We start from the raw sequence: 15,783 nt of genomic DNA, 5'->3' as shown, positions 1-15,783 counted from the left end.
GGGGCCCCCTTCTGTGCCCCCCCCCCCCCCCCGTGTGTATTTTTCTATCATATGGCAGCTTGCTGTGCCTGGAGCCCCCTCATTGCCTGCCTACAGAAGTGTTGTCACAGCAACACACAACACACACTCCATAGACACAACACAGGCCGGTCCTGTACACAATGGCTGGCTCCATCACCCAAACATTGGGATCTTTTGTTCCCATCAGAGGGGACACAAAGCCTCCTGACATCCGCCTTGATCCGCTGGATTTCCTGGCCGCCCCCGGGCACGCCTCTCTCTTGTCTTCCCGTTATTTCATCAATCGCCCATGACTGTACACAGTGCATAGGAATCCGGCACACACACACACACACAGTCACACGACTGCCCAGGCTGGCGACATGCATTGCACAACACAGACCTGCCGTGTCCTTCTTGCTCCCCCGGATCTATCGTTATCTCCGAGCCTCCAGCTCGCTATTGTTGTCCGGTGCACGCCGGCGGCAGGGTCGGAGCTCTCAGGCTGGGAGCAGGCAGAAGTTTGCTCATTGTCTTCCCTCTTCGCAATGACAGTCCTTACTCCTATCCATCTTAAGGGCCGATGTCACCCATCTCTCCATCTCCGCCCCCCTTTGGGTTTTATTCCCCGCCCTCCCGGAGGAAGAAAATATCTGTGAATCGAGAAGAGGCTGCAACCCGATCTCCAGCTGCAGCAGCAGCAGCTCGCCTCGTGACGTCAGCGCCCTCCCGTGCTATTTATATCCGCCCCATTGGATTTCATTCATGAAAAACAACGAGGGAGGCGCGTGCACGGTGGGGCCGGGCGCGCTCACCGCGAGCCAGGGGCTGCCATGGAAGCCTGCGAGTGTGTGTATGACTGGCTGTAAACAGGCCTCCTGGGCACACAGGACAACACTGGGGACAGGCATTGTGTAGAGTGACGTCCATGTAGTAACAGCTTGGAGCCATGGGGAGGGAGGACAAAGGGACCAAATGCACCTACCTCTACACCACACAGAACAATGGGAGATGAGGGTGCACTGACCTGAAATGTATTGGGCCCCATAAAACTATTGGTGTTGCAGAGGGAGCAGTTGTCACCTGGATATTGTGTGCAAAATTGTAACAAAACAAAAAAAAAAAGACACAAATCATCTATTAGGTGACCATCATTCAGCAATTCTCATCCTTTGTTTAGGCATGGTACCCTTTAAAAGTATGCAAGGCACCCCAATCTAAAAAGTTAGAAATAATATGTGGTCCCTCCAAAATCTATACCAGACCCTTATCTGAGATAGAGGTCTGGTATGGATTTTCAAGAGGGGACCCCAAGCAAAAACAAAAAAAGTGGTATCAGGAGCAACCCCCATCACATCAGAACCCTCTATTTGCATCAGAGTCCCCCTTTTTACATCAGGACCCCCTCTTCATATCACAGTCCCCCCTTGACATCGGAGGCCCACTTCTTTCTCATCCAGAACCCTCTTCACATCAGGAGCCCCCATTCACATAGTAACCCTCCTTCACATTAGAGTCCCCCTCTTTCTCATCAGGGGCCCCCATTCACATCAGTAACCCTCCTTCACATTAGAGTCCCCCTCTTTCTGATCAGGAGCCTCCCTTCATATAAGGAACCCACCTTAACATCAGAGTTCCCCTCTTTCTCATCAGGAGCCTACATTCACATCAGACAGGAACCCTCCTTAAAATCAGTCAAGCAAAACAAATGGCAAACACACTCATCAATTTGTCTCCAGCTTTATAGCAAGGTGCACATGGAAGGTCTTTATACAGTACAACAGCAAAACGTTTCCCAGCACACTCACCAGCCAGCATGCAAAAAAAAAACTTGTCTCACCGATAAGGTTAAAATCTTTTGCCACATGTGCTCCAAGATGGAGACTCTCATAGGTTAGAGTTAGGACCGCACTATATAGAGGTGCCTTGACGAGGCACTGCGGCTTTCACATATTCTGCAGAAGACGTGTATCTAAAACCTCTGTTTTTAACCTTAGCGGTGAGACAAGTTTTTTTGAATGCTGGCTGGCGAGTGTGCTGGGAAACCTTTTGCTGTTCTCTTTAACATCAGAGTTCCCCCAATTCACATCAGGAACACTCCTTCACATCATAGTCCCCCTCTTTCTCATCAGGAGCCCCCATTCACATCAGGAACCCTCCTTAAAGGAGGAGAACTATGAGGTGAGTGATTTCCACTCATTCGCGGTATACTGAGCCTAGGGTGACGGGAGGACACTAGTTTGTGTCCTCCCATTACCCTAAGGAGAACTATGGGGAAAAGACTTAACCCCATAGTTCTCCTTTAACATTATAGTCCCCCTCTTTCTCATCAGGAGCCCCCATTCTCATCAGGAACCCTCCTTCACATTATAGTCCCCCTCTTTCTCATGAGGAGAGGAGCCTCCCTTCACATCAGACGCATGATACTCTGTGAACATTTTGAGACGCCCCAAAAGAGACCACAAGGCACCCTTGCTGAGAACAGCTGCCATAGTTTATAAGGGGTCATTCACCACCTACTGCTCGGCACACTCTATGCGCCCACAGTATATACAATCTTTTCAATTATATGTCACCCAACGTGTGACAATTGTAAGAAATCAAACATTATATATCATCTCCAGCACACCATAGCAAAAGGTAAAGGTTTTTATTCGTTATCCATAAAAAGCAACATTCAAGGGCCACTGGGGGCCTCCTCCTCCGGTAATAGTGATGCATATATCATTGTGTAAATGCCCAGAAGTTTAAGCCAGGGTATGAGATGCACATTCTAATGATGAATACCTGTACATGTACCGACTCTTTTCCTACAACAGCATTACATTCAAGATGATTTGCGCATGAACATTTTTTTTGCTTAGCAAGTCGGTCACATTAGTTTTTCTTTTTAAGGAAAATGTTGTCACACATATACCGTAGTGCATGTTTGTAATAAGAGAAGGCACAAAGCAGCATTATTTGGATGATTACAGAAAACAAGGACTGCACCTTGCTCATTGAACATGGGCGTCATGGGTGTATGATCAGCTAGACAGGATCATGCATCACATTTTCTGTGTGAACATACATCTTATACAAGCCCATGATTGAAGCAAACTGTATAGATTTATCTCTGCTTTTGTTCATTTGCTGTAGTAAATCAGGCCAAATGTATAGCACTACAAAGCAGGATACACAGCATATGTAATAAGAAAATATGGCTGCCCCCATGTATAACTGCAGAAGGGCCCATTCAAAGCATAGCATTGCGCTAAAGACACAGATACATGTGTTTAGTGCATGTAATCGCACAGGTGTGCTGTATTGCCATTCATTCTACTGGAAGGTGCATTGGGCTGGCACTTATAAAAAATGGCATTGCAATGTACCAGTGCACCTAGCATGCACTTCATTGCTTTGTGCGATAGCGTGTACTGAGCGGGCACTACTGTGCCTTTAGCACACCGCTACAGTTTAATAAACGCAGTTACTGTGCCTTTAGCACAATGCTATGGTGTAAACGGGCCCTAATACAGGGCTTCTTAAAGTGTGGGTCGCGACTCCATATGGCGTCGCGCAAGTGAATGGGGGAGAAGAAAATAACGTCACCAGCACTCCAAAGTATAGTCAAGCAATAGTCCATTTATTGGCACATTGCCATTCAAATGCAAGTGCTTTCGGGGCCTCAGAGGGTTCCCTTTCATCAGCCTCAGCCTGAGCCTGATGAAGGGGACCCTCTGAGGCCCCGAAAGCGCTTGCATTTGAATGGCAATGTGCCAATAAATGGACTATTGCTTGACTATACTTTGGAGTGCTGGTGACGTTATTTTCTTTCTGATCTTCTCACGGTGCCATCCGTGGCCACTACAAGCACCCACCCGTCCGTACGGGTCTTTTCTCTTCGGTAAGGAGTGCAGCTAGATCTTTTTGATTAGTGAATGGGGGGGGGTCGCGATCTGAATCCCTGGCCAGGGCCGCCATCAGGGCGTATGGCCAGTACTTGTGTGAGGGGCCCAGGCGGCTGGGTAGGCCTGGGCTCCAAGCAAGATTTTTTTATTGTTTAATATGTGCAGTGTAATTGTTAAGGTCGTGTGCCCCCTCTGTGCATGAAGGTTTTTTATTTTTCCAGGGGCGGAGCTTTCTTTAACCCAGCTTAAGCGGAGCACAGCTGCTGGAGGTAAATGTAAGGGTGAAGTAATTGACAGAGACACGGCGGCGCGGGAGGAGGGGGGGGAGATGGGGAGGAGGAGAGAGACACTGACCGACGCTGGGAGGGGGGAGAGGAGAGAGACACCGACCGACGCTAGGGGAGGAGAGAGACACCGACCAATGCAAGGGGGGAAGAGGAGGAGAGAGACACCGACCGACGCTGGGGGGGAGGGGGGCTTTTAGGAGAGAGACACCGTCCGAGGCTGGAGTCACGTAAAAATGTCCTCGCCCGAAAACGGGTCACGAGTGGAAAAAGTTTAAGAAGGCCTGCCCTAATACACATTGATAAGTATATTTACATCAACCAGAACTCTTACACAGTACATTTGTATAAAAAAAAATAGATCATGAACAGATTTCACTGACTTTAAACAACTTTGTTTGCAGGAGCTAGATTCATATTTTCAAACGGTCGGAACAGATAAACCATAATAAGTTATTAACACAGATCATTTAACAGAAATTCTCAAAAAAAATGAACATCCTGTATTTCTAGAACTGACCAAAGTGTTAGTTTCTTTCTAAGAATGAACTACACGATATAAACAGATAGAAACATCCTGTCTACAAGTGCACAGGAAGTCAAGCAGCTTACCATGTGCAGTTTAGCTGCTAACATCAGTGAAAGATACGTTCAGCTTTAGAAGCAGAAACACATTCTCAGAATTAAGATGCGTTCCGAATAAAACATTTGTAACACAGGTCACCCAAAATACTTCTATGTAATCGTGCATCCAATCCTCTCTCCTGGCTCTAACATTTCTAAATTAAAGCAAAACTCTGGGCAAATCTTAACGCTTGCAGTGAGGCTACCCCTGCACTGCAAGGGTTAAGTGCTCGTTTTGCCTAAGGAGCGAAAATAACAGAGATATACTCACCTGAATTACATCCAGACTGTTTGTTAGACCAGTCCCTCCAGTCTGTCTCCTCCGCTCCAGCGATGGTATATCCTTTGGTGGCTCACCTCCTATACACTGACTCTTTGCTCCAGCAGACTAAGGTCCTGAGGGGGAGTGAGGCTGAAGGCACCTCTCTAAGTGCAACCCGGGATCACTGTTTGGATGACTATAACTATATTTTAGTTCCCCACTGCAAGGGTTAAGATTTGATTTACCCAGAGTTCTGCTTTAATAAATAAACTTATAGGGAACAAATAACACAAACCAGATATTTCTAAGAATGTGACACAGAGGGGAATGTATTAAATCTGGAGCAGTCAGAATCTGGAGCTGTTGCCCATGGCAACCAATCAGCTTCTGTCATTTCAAAGCGTATCTGAACAATAGGTAATTGCTCCAGAGTCTGCCTGCCAGTTTTAATAAATTCCCCCCATTAAGTTTAAGGGCTTGATTTGGATACCATTTGCATGACACAAGCGCCTCTAGATGGTGCTAATGAGCATAGGACATGTCTATACACATCAGTGCCATCTAGGGGGGCTAGTGCCATGCAAATGGCATCCGCCAGGCCGGGTGGAACTTTTATACATAAAGCCCTAAGTGTTAAGATATTATTAAAGTGCACTTGTACTGATGGGAACAAATTATATGGTGCAGTTGGGGACAGCTAGAAAAGGTAGACATTGCCTTTATTCTTTTCCATAAAGATATTTTGGGGTATTTTTGAAAGATATAATCCCCACCTCCTACAGAATGATTGAACCAAGCCCACCAATACTAGCTTAGGCTATCTGTCTCCTGTACTCTTCTTTAGCCACACTGAAAAATTCTAGAGCAGTTACTTATTAAAGGATGGAGAAGGCAGCCAAGAGAGGTCACGTTTGATGCCATGGTAAATAAACTCATCCCTGTCACAACACAGGCTTTTGATTAACAAATCCGTTTAAAAATTCATAGGCAATATCCCACTTTAGTTTTAGTCATATCTAAAATAACAGACATTGGCCCTCACATACTGATAATTAGTGCAGATTGTTAACATATTTGACAAAGGTTATTTTGGGTCACAACAACTATACTGTATGTATATTCTAGTCTATGTCTAGTATTAACTATTATTCCAGTGTATTGGTATTGTATTATTATAGTAGTGGTTAGCACTTCCGTTTTGTTTGGCAGTTATACCCTAAAGATATTTAGAGGGCAACATCTGTTAAGCTGACCATACACTGCTTGAATTTTGTCTGAATCCAAGCAGCGTATGGCCCAATTAGATGATGTTTTAATTGAATTTTGTCGAAGGAGCCAGTCTGAAAATTCCTGGCCTGATGAGTGACTGCAGCCCATTAGCTGAAGTCACTGTTTGGGTATTCTGACATAACTGTTGCTGTAGAATATAATAGACGGCGAGGGGGATTCCCCCAACCATGCGTTGTGCCTAAGGGCTCATTCACACAGGCATGTACCCCCACGGCGTTCATGCCTGTGCAGAAACCTGCTCCCGGGAGGAAGAGGTGCTGCATGTAATTGTGTGCAGATGCCTCTACCTCCCTATGGGAGGAGTCATCTATGGGGATCCCGCCGCACCCCTGACCAAAAATGCCCCAACTTCCAATGGGGGGGTGCTAAAATGACAGCAGATGGCCCCTGCTGGATCAGATAAAAAGAGCAGTAAGTCACCAGCACTCCAAATGTTTTCCAAGCAAATTTCTTTTTATTCCATGTGTAAGTTACATCACCAAGTGTAGCAATGTTTCGGAACGCATCCTGTTCCTTCATCAGGCATAACAAAGTCAAACTTTGTTTTGCCTGATGAAGGAACCGGATGCGTTCCAAAACGTTGCTACACTTGGTGATGTAACTTCCCTATGGGAGGATGTGGCTGCACGCCAACTTGAACCTGCACATCAGTGCAGGTCTGGGTGCCCACACTTGGACTTGGAATGCCGACCCAAACCTACAGGTCCAGGTGCCCACACTTGGACTCACAATGTCTGTATCCAAGTGCGGGCACCCGGACCCACAAGGATATGCAGGTATAGCCGCATGCAGCCACGTCCTCCCCTGGGGAGGTATAGCAATGGCATGCAACACATGCCTCTCCCGAGAGCATGTCTCTGCATGGGCGTGCATGCTGTAAAGATGTGCACACCCATGTGAACAAGCCTATAGAGAAGAGTGACAGAGAGTGAAGGTGTCCACAAATGGCTGTAAATGGGTGAACTTGATGAACAGTGACTATACAGTGCATCACTGAAAAACATCAAGTGCTCCTAAAGAGACAACATTATACAGGTATCCAGCTGGTCAAGGACCAAAAAAGCCAGTTAGACAAGCTGACATGCACTAACAGCTACATAATCTGTAATTGATGGGGACATGAACATATTTACTTACATTTGCCAAGTATGCTGTATGTGTCCAGGCACTGTAAAAAGTACTGTGCAGAAAACCCCCAAAGCCAAATTGTATCTAATAATAACTGGCCTGACGATCATGCTAGGTGATCAATTATTTCCCATGGAAAAAAGACAATGCTCAAATATTAGAGGAAACAATAGCCTGTAAGTTGAATTAAGCAAGGGTCAGTTTGCAGTAAGTCTATAGCTAGAATAACTGTCTTCTAGAAAATAATACTTACAAAAGGATGGACTCCCCTGCTTTACAGCAGCCCTGAATATAAGTGTGCCTGGTGGAGCAACAGACTGAAATATCACAACTAAGATAAGAAACCACTGGTAAATATTGCATGTAGCTTTCAACAAGGTCAAAACACAAGTCCTTATATTTAAGTGAGGCATTTAATAAACAACTTGGCGGTGTCACAATACCACATTAACAAAGTCTGGCAAGATCTGCTATTTATTCTGCTTTGACCGAGATGATGTATTACAGCATATAAACAGATGGGAACTGAAACATAACTTGTTCAGCCTGGTTAAAAAGTGCACTTATTCTCTACATTTCCTATGTTGCTGCTGCTCCATTTTATGCTGGTGAGAGATACACGTGTAGCTGAATGTTTTAGTGGTGGAAGTATTCAGAAGTATGTATAGAGGGAAACGATTGTTCAAACATATTAAAAGTGCGCCAGTACTTACAAATAACTTTCCTGCCACAATGCCAGTGCATTGAAGTGCTCGGTGTCATATCTTATGGCCATGGCAGTACAATAGCATAGTGCAAATAGGAGATGTCTAGACTGACCCGCCAACCACATAAACTCATCTCTTGCCATTAAAATCAATGGGTGAAAAGCATGTACTGAAATACCATCCTACTCTTATTGCACTGTGGACATCTATGGTGATGTGGGTCAAAACATCATGTAACTGATCTGGCTTGCTCATCTTTATCTAAAACTCAAGTGCACCAGCCAGATTGCTATTGGCTATTTTAATTTGAAATAGCCAATAGCAGATTGGCTTTTGAAACCCCACGCACTGAGCAGAGGAGCGGACCTGAGAGAGAAAGTTGTCTCTCAGTTCCGCTTCTCTGCTCAGTGGGCGGGTGTGGGGTGGGGGGGGGGTTAGTGGTCTAGGCTGCGCCCTAGGCAGCAGTGTGCACTAGGCGGCTGCCTAGTTTGCCCTAGTGGTAGCATCGGCCCAGCTCGAAACAGAAGGAAAAGAAATATAAATTCCATTATTGACTTCTGCAAATGCTAGTTGCCTAGATGGTTCTGGCCTCAGTACTTTCCAAGCAATTCTCCTGGAACAAATACCAGCAAGGGAAGTCACAATGACAGATCTGCAGATGTTTTCCAGAAAGTAGTAAAGTCTTTGGATTAGCATAATGATCAGAAAGCTAGCATTTTCTGAAGGTGTGTTCAGCAAGTCAGCCTACACATCGCCCTAGTGGAGGATTCCTTTAAACATAGGAAAGAGATCAGTGTTGTTTGTGCTATGCTACGACATAAACACAATTATCTCACACAAATAAGAATTGTCTCTTTGTGGTTCTTTCACTGGATTAAAAACAAACTACTTGGACAATAAGGACAATGAGTCACAGCTACATATTTACAGGCTTGTTGCAGTCGGTAACGTTGGTACATACACGCTTTAATTCTCAGCTTACATTCTCCTGTGAAGACATTGTCAGCACATACACAGGTCAAACTGAGGTGATAAACTACAACAGATTGGTATATGGCACTTGATGCCACACAATACAGGATAATGCAGCTCGTTCTTTTATAGGCTACAAACTCCATATGATTTATCGTTCATACCTCTCTTAAAAGCAAATATTTAGCCAAGCAAATCTGTATAGGAAAATTCCGTGCAGGCTTTGAACACCTGCTCTGTGGAGTGAATGCATTACGGAAAGTCAAAAATCTCAATGAGAAAGAAAAGAAGAGGGAAAAATACATCATGGCCAAAAAAAACCTGAAGGATTTTGTTTGGAGTGGCAGAGGAGCATGGGTTATACAGAGATTCCATTGTTATACTGACATGTTGACTGGCAGAACCTCTTTTGTGGTTTTCCTAGCATTCTTGCTAAGAGGGTGAATAAAATAAAGGCAATGGAAAGAAAAACTCTGATGTCTTTTGCTATCTCAACAACTTTTTCCTCACATTTCTTTCACATTAAACCAATATAGCTGTTATCTGACCTCATCTTTAGATACAAGAGGAAAGGTCATGTCTGTCACCCGGGGAAAAGTCTGTCACCTGGGGTGGCTCAGGGTTCCACACACCCAGTGGCACATAACCCCCCACTTCCCCCCTAGCTGCCCCTAGCTTTGGCCCTGCATGTAGGTGTTGTAATAGAAGCAGACACGTCCAATTTGGCCATTAGGCCATTACAGGCCATTCTTTGTAGATAAGAGTTGGTAATGTTAGATGTTAGTTTTAAAGAGAACCAGTCAGGGATGGGCAGTCGAAATCTCCACATCTCTGCATTTGAATTTTGATAAAAGCTCAGCCTTACCTCTTAGGGATTACTTGCTTTTTGATTCTGTACTTGTATTCTCTCCCTGTGACAGTAAAAGTGTCTGGTGGTAAGACTGTTTGGGATTTGACTAAGCCCAGTGGTGAAAACAAACACTCAAGAAACTTTTTTACAAGCTTGGACGGAGTATCAGTTACCATTTGCACAGAAGAGAGAGATCAGCGTTCATGAAAGCCTTAAACTTGGACACTGGGCTTACATACTCTGACAAAGAGAAAACCTGGGTAAATAATAGCAAATACTTATTCCTGAGAGTAAAGGCTCCAATATCATAACAGCTTTAAAGTGGTTATTCAGATTCAACAAATGCCCATTCTTAACATGGCGGAGTCTTGAGCCTTGATGTCTGTAGGGTGGAATTTTAACTACTGATTTGTAGAAATGCATAGAGTTATTATAGTGCTGTATGCACTTTGTACAGGTGAGTGTAGCAGCTCTTAAAGGTTTTATGTATTCTCAATAAATGGTTTTACATATGGATTTTTATTTTGTATTGTTTTCCAGATGTCAGTATATGAGGTATAATACATCCTGCTGTAGAAATAAAAAAGAGGTTGTAAAGGACCAACTCCCTTTATACAAGGAAAGAGATAAGAAGAAGCGATGGCCATAAGAGTTATTCACTGAGCCTAATTACATTTGTGTTATGGGGAGGCAGTATAACTGGATAGTGTCTGTCCAGCTCTTTGTTTGCATAAGAGCACGCAAAGGTGCAAAGAGCAGTGTTTGAACTAACTAGACTATAAAGGAATTCCCATTTGATCACTAACTGATTCAGAGACTGCGTTCAGATCTCACAATTATAGATATTATTTATGTATTATTAAATACTGGATGTTTGTTATGTAAAATATAATCACTCGGATATTTCCACTAGTATTGAGAAGGATGTGACGTTGTGAATGTTTTGTCACATGATTGTAGAGACTTTTCATGTAAATTGAGAGTGCTGCAGAATTTTAAAGTACATAGTAAATGCCCATTCCTGACTGGTTCACTTCAAGATGCCAAAGAAAAAGCTTCCAAAAGAAATGTTTTTGACACATTCCTTCAAAGCTTCAAGAATTTTTTTTTTTTTTTTTTAGAGACTTCTAACCAAAGGATATCCACCAGGAATTTTTTTTTTTTTTTTTAGAGACTTCTAACCAAAGGATATCCACCAAAAAGTTGATGGGATATTTTCTCTTCATCTGTGTGTTCTGTTGTGAATGCTGGCTGATGTCAGATGACCTTTTCCAAAGGGGTGGATTCACTTCTTTGCAAATTGGTGACACTAAACTCAGGGGTTAAAAGGAGAACTATGCGGTGAGTGATCTCAATACAAATTAGTAAAATAAATGCGAGATTGTAAAGCTAATCACAAATCTTAGAAGACAGCACGTGAGCCATTTTGCATAGATAATGCACAACTATTTTTCATGCCAGACTGACAGTGATTTTATGTTACCAAAAGAACAGTAATTGCATGTTTGGGGCATGCCACATTGAGTGCTGTGCCCTTCCATCTCTAAGGAATCATTGGCGAGTCTTGGCTTTTCCTTTACTCCTTTCCCATTACATGCTACAAAATGCTGCCGTGATGAACTTTGCAGCTGAAATTCCTCTTGGCTACTTCCCCTTTAATGAACCACGTGAGCCAATTGCTTTCCATTTTTCTCATCCTATGTAACATTAATTGTATCTATGATTGTGCTGCACCCCTGCCTCTGATTGCCCATAGCCAGCTGTCAAAAGGAAACCATCCACTGCAAATTGCTGAGCAATGCTACAGTGCAAAGTGAAGTGAATTGCTTTAGAAAGAATAGATTAGGATTAGTGGGGTGTGGTTTGCTTGGACAATGAGCCCCTCTGATAGCGGCACCTATAGTGCCTATTGTGTCAATAGGCATGTATACTGCTAAAATGTAGTTACTTTTTGTCTTTAGTTTATATTATACATACACCTTTTTTTTCTAAGCTGTTTCATAAATAAGATGTGCTATGACTGTAAACAGGGGCAACAAAGACAACTAGTTTTTGTGTAGCTTTCTTGGTGAAAGTACTCACAGGTCACTGCAATTCACCTACATTAATGCTTCATTTATGTTGTACCGGATCGGCGCATCTCACATACCAGTGACAAGAAACAGTAAGAATCCATTGAATTCTCTTTGCTGAAGGCAACATGAGAGGGACAAACATTCCAATTACTCTGAAAGGTCAGATGATGTGAAACACTGCACGTCTCCCCATTGTAAGGGTAAGTATGGAAATAGCCACAATTGTCATTGTGTTACATACTGCTTCATAGCATTTAAAGATTCAGTATTACTCCCATTTCTGCAAAGGTAACAAGATTTGTTTTTCAGACAACTTCAATCATCTCTCTTCCAGTGATTTTCATAATATAGGGCCACATTTTTCACAGTGACTAAAAGAAAGAAGTGTGTTTTCCAGAGCAACCGATCAGATTTTTCCTTTTAAATCTATTGTACTGCATTAGAAGAAGGAAAAGCAGAATCTGAGTGGACTCTGGGCTCCAGAATTACAGAATGCTGGTAAATTCATTCAGCATCGGTTAACATCAAAAGACCTTTGCATTATGATCCCTTTACAAACATAAATAAATATATAAATACATACAACTAAATTAAATTACATATCAAAGCGGCTAGTGCCAACTTTATACTCCAGGCATCCTATCCCTGTTAGAATTACCAATCAGCTGCCATACTTGATAATCTTTAGTGTGAATAGGAGAAGGTTAATTCTTCATTTTATGTTGTCCCTGTGAGACTATTTGGCTGGCTGGGGAAAAGAGAGCTCGCTGACTTTGAACATCACATGATAAGCAGACAGGGGCAACTCCAGGAGCCAAGTGGTTTTATCAGTTGGGCATCTTCTAATGCCATGTTGAAATTAACAAGATGAAGTGGGTGTTGTGGGCAATATACAGGTGAAACTCGAATAATTAGAATATCGTGCAAAAGTAATTGCAGTAAGTGCTGCAAAAGGGGCCCAAACCAAGTACTGAGTACATATGCATGCTTGTACTTTTCAGAGGTCCGATATTGTTCTATGTACAATCCTTGTTTTATTGATTGCATGTAATAATCTACTTTCTTGAGGTTGTGGATTTGGGGTTTTCATGAGCTGTAAGCCATAATCATCACAATTATGACAAATCACGGCTTGAATTATCTTGCTTTGCATGTAATGAGTCTATCTCATATATTAGTTTCACCTTTTAAGTTGCATTAGTGAAATAATTGAACTTTGCATGATATTCTAATTATTCGAGTTTCACCTGTAGATGATCATCACTTTTGTCATGTAAGGTACATTTTAAATACTCAAAAAGGAAGTAGTACTTATCAGCGGTATATAATGAAGATGTTTATAAGAAATATTCAGATCTTTATAATCTATGTTGAAATGTCTTCATTGGGAAATCACTTTCAATCTGCAGACACTCTGCTATGAATAGCACCAAGACACACAGACAAATGTGTACACAGACCAATTATTTGCCAAAAAGGGCATACAAGGATAACTATGCAAGGACTAATCAGGCGTAGTTTTAATATAAAAAGCCATTGCTGCCATAGACAGAATAAAGAGATTAGGTCTGTCTAAAACGTCTTAACGTGGCAGAACTGTGTGAAAAGATCAAAGAAGCTATCAGCTAATATTCTCAGATGAGTGAAGAATAAAATAGCTGAATTACAATTTTTCCATTGTACTTTGATTTAAACATTTAACTATGGAAGACGTGTTTTAATCTGCTAAGTATTTAAAGGTTTCTGGACAGAAATGGTTTGTAAAGTTCTATGCTTAGTTTGTTCATTTTTTCCAGGAGAGTCAGGCAGTGTATATGAGCATTTGGGGTGTATCAACAAGTCAGAATATAGATGTTTGGCATGTATCATAATGCATAAAAATCATCCTATGTATTGTGTATCAGATATAATATGGAAGAAGCGGAGATCAGTAGTGTTTACAGTACTGTACGGTTGAAATGCTTTAATTTAACTTAAAACTAAAACGTCACTAAGTAAGTAGAAAACACTTCACCCTAAGGAGTAATGTGCCTTCTAATGTCACCCTTGCTTCCTTGTTACCCTCTAAGGTCACAGTTGCTTCCTTGTTACCCTCTAAAACACAGGTGGGGAACCGCCGGCCCTCCAGCTGTGGTGAAACTACAAATCCCATGATGCATCAGTCTCTGGGAGTCGTGCCTGTGGCTGTGAGAATCTTGCAATGCCTCATGGAATTTGTAGTTTCACCACAGCTGGAGGGCAGGAGGTTCCCCACCCCTGCTATAAAGTCACACTTGCTTCCATGTCAAACATACCTATTGCTCCTAAATTGTCCTTTAACTATTAGTAAATACCCAGTGTATACCCAGCTTTATAGGCTGCATCACCTGCGTGATGCCACAGCCTCTTCTCCCAACATCACCTTCAAGGTTGTCCCCTTGAAGAAGAGTTCAGCCTTTTCCTTCATGACCTATCACATCAATTTCTGCCCCTTCTTCAGGGTGAATTACATTAACTGAGCACAGTGGCGTGTTCCTATAATACCAGCTACTTTAGAGGCTGGGGCTGTTGGATGACTTGAGTCAAGGAATGGGGATGACATCAGCAAAAATGCTGATGTTGGTCTTCTCTTCTCCCTCAACCATTTTCCATTGGCCTCATAACAATAGTCATTTAATGAGTGCTTTCCGATGATCTTATTTCAGAAGCAGTATTAAAGATAGATGATGACTGTTTGTAATAATGACTTTAAATATCTACTTATCTACTATAGTTTCTGTTTAAGGCCTGGCTCACACTGAGCGTTTTGTAGCCCTTTTTCTGCCCTAAAAAACGCTCAAAAAAATATGAGAATCCCATTCATTTCTATCATTTCTATGGCCCTGTTCACATCTGAGCATTTTGTCGCAATAAGCACAATGCCTGTCGCTGGAAAAAGTACATGAGCTTTTTTTTTTGGCATATTACAGCTCATTTTGGCCCCATAGTCCTAGTAGGAAAAGCTTGAAAATGCACATTTGCTGTGGTTTTACGCGCGTTTGCTCATTCACGTCAATGAGCTACAATCTGTCCACGAAAACACGCAATCTTATTTAGCGCATAAAACACGCGTCAAATATGCGCAAAAAACACACAAGAACGTGCAACAAAAACGTGCATAGAAACGCTCAAAAACACTGTCCCCTAGGTGTGAACTCAGCCCTAAAACTTGTAACTTTTTTTGTTTAGATTTCTAGAATGTTTATTTACACTTCATTTCTCATAATATTTGCCTACAACATTTTACTGCAGTTTACACAATATTCTAGTTTACAAAATAAAGTCAAGGTACAATATTTCCTCCTTGTAAAAATCTGGTTTGCTCTACAATGTGTTAGCTGCACCAAATAGTTTGACTTCATTTTCATCTTTACTATAATATTATATAACTACAAATGTGAAAAGGTGTGCATTTAATCTGGCTGTAATATTCATCCTAGCATTCATGTTCGATAGCTGGCTGCTGCGGTAGCTTATTTCCGATGGGTGTGCTCACCTTCTGTTCCGGTATGCTCACCTTCTGAATATGTCTGAATCTAAGCTTGTGGAAATGCAGGTTAGAGTTCAATAAAGCATTTGTAACAATTTTTTCTGGAGGTCTGCGTCTGTTAAATTGTCCTGCACCCAATTCACAAAAGCCTTGTGACAGAGTTCTGACACATGGGACAGATTTAGGCATTTGT

At 42.4% G+C, this 15,783-nt stretch overlaps 1 protein-coding gene across 2 annotated transcripts in view; it reads right to left on the bottom strand.

Moving 5' to 3' along the window:
* The window catches only part of RHOBTB1 (Rho related BTB domain containing 1), a 71,713-nt gene that overhangs the window by 40,963 nt on the left and 14,967 nt on the right, over positions 1-15,783 (bottom strand). The window contains exon 1 of one of the 2 annotated variants that reach the window (XM_018576676.1): positions 404-607. The exons of the other annotated variant lie outside the window; for it this stretch is intronic. The gene's annotated coding sequence lies outside the window, so the exon portion shown is untranslated. Of the gene's footprint in view, positions 1-403; positions 608-15,783 lie in introns of those variants that run through there. 2 annotated transcript variants of the gene reach the window in all.

The sequence above is a fragment of the Nanorana parkeri genome, unplaced genomic scaffold (genome assembly GCF_000935625.1).
Source record: "Nanorana parkeri isolate BGI_ZX_2015 unplaced genomic scaffold, ASM93562v1 scaffold73, whole genome shotgun sequence".
NCBI classification, from domain to species: Eukaryota; Metazoa; Chordata; class Amphibia; order Anura; family Dicroglossidae; genus Nanorana; species Nanorana parkeri.
This window is presented reverse-complemented; position numbering and strand designations above follow the sequence as displayed.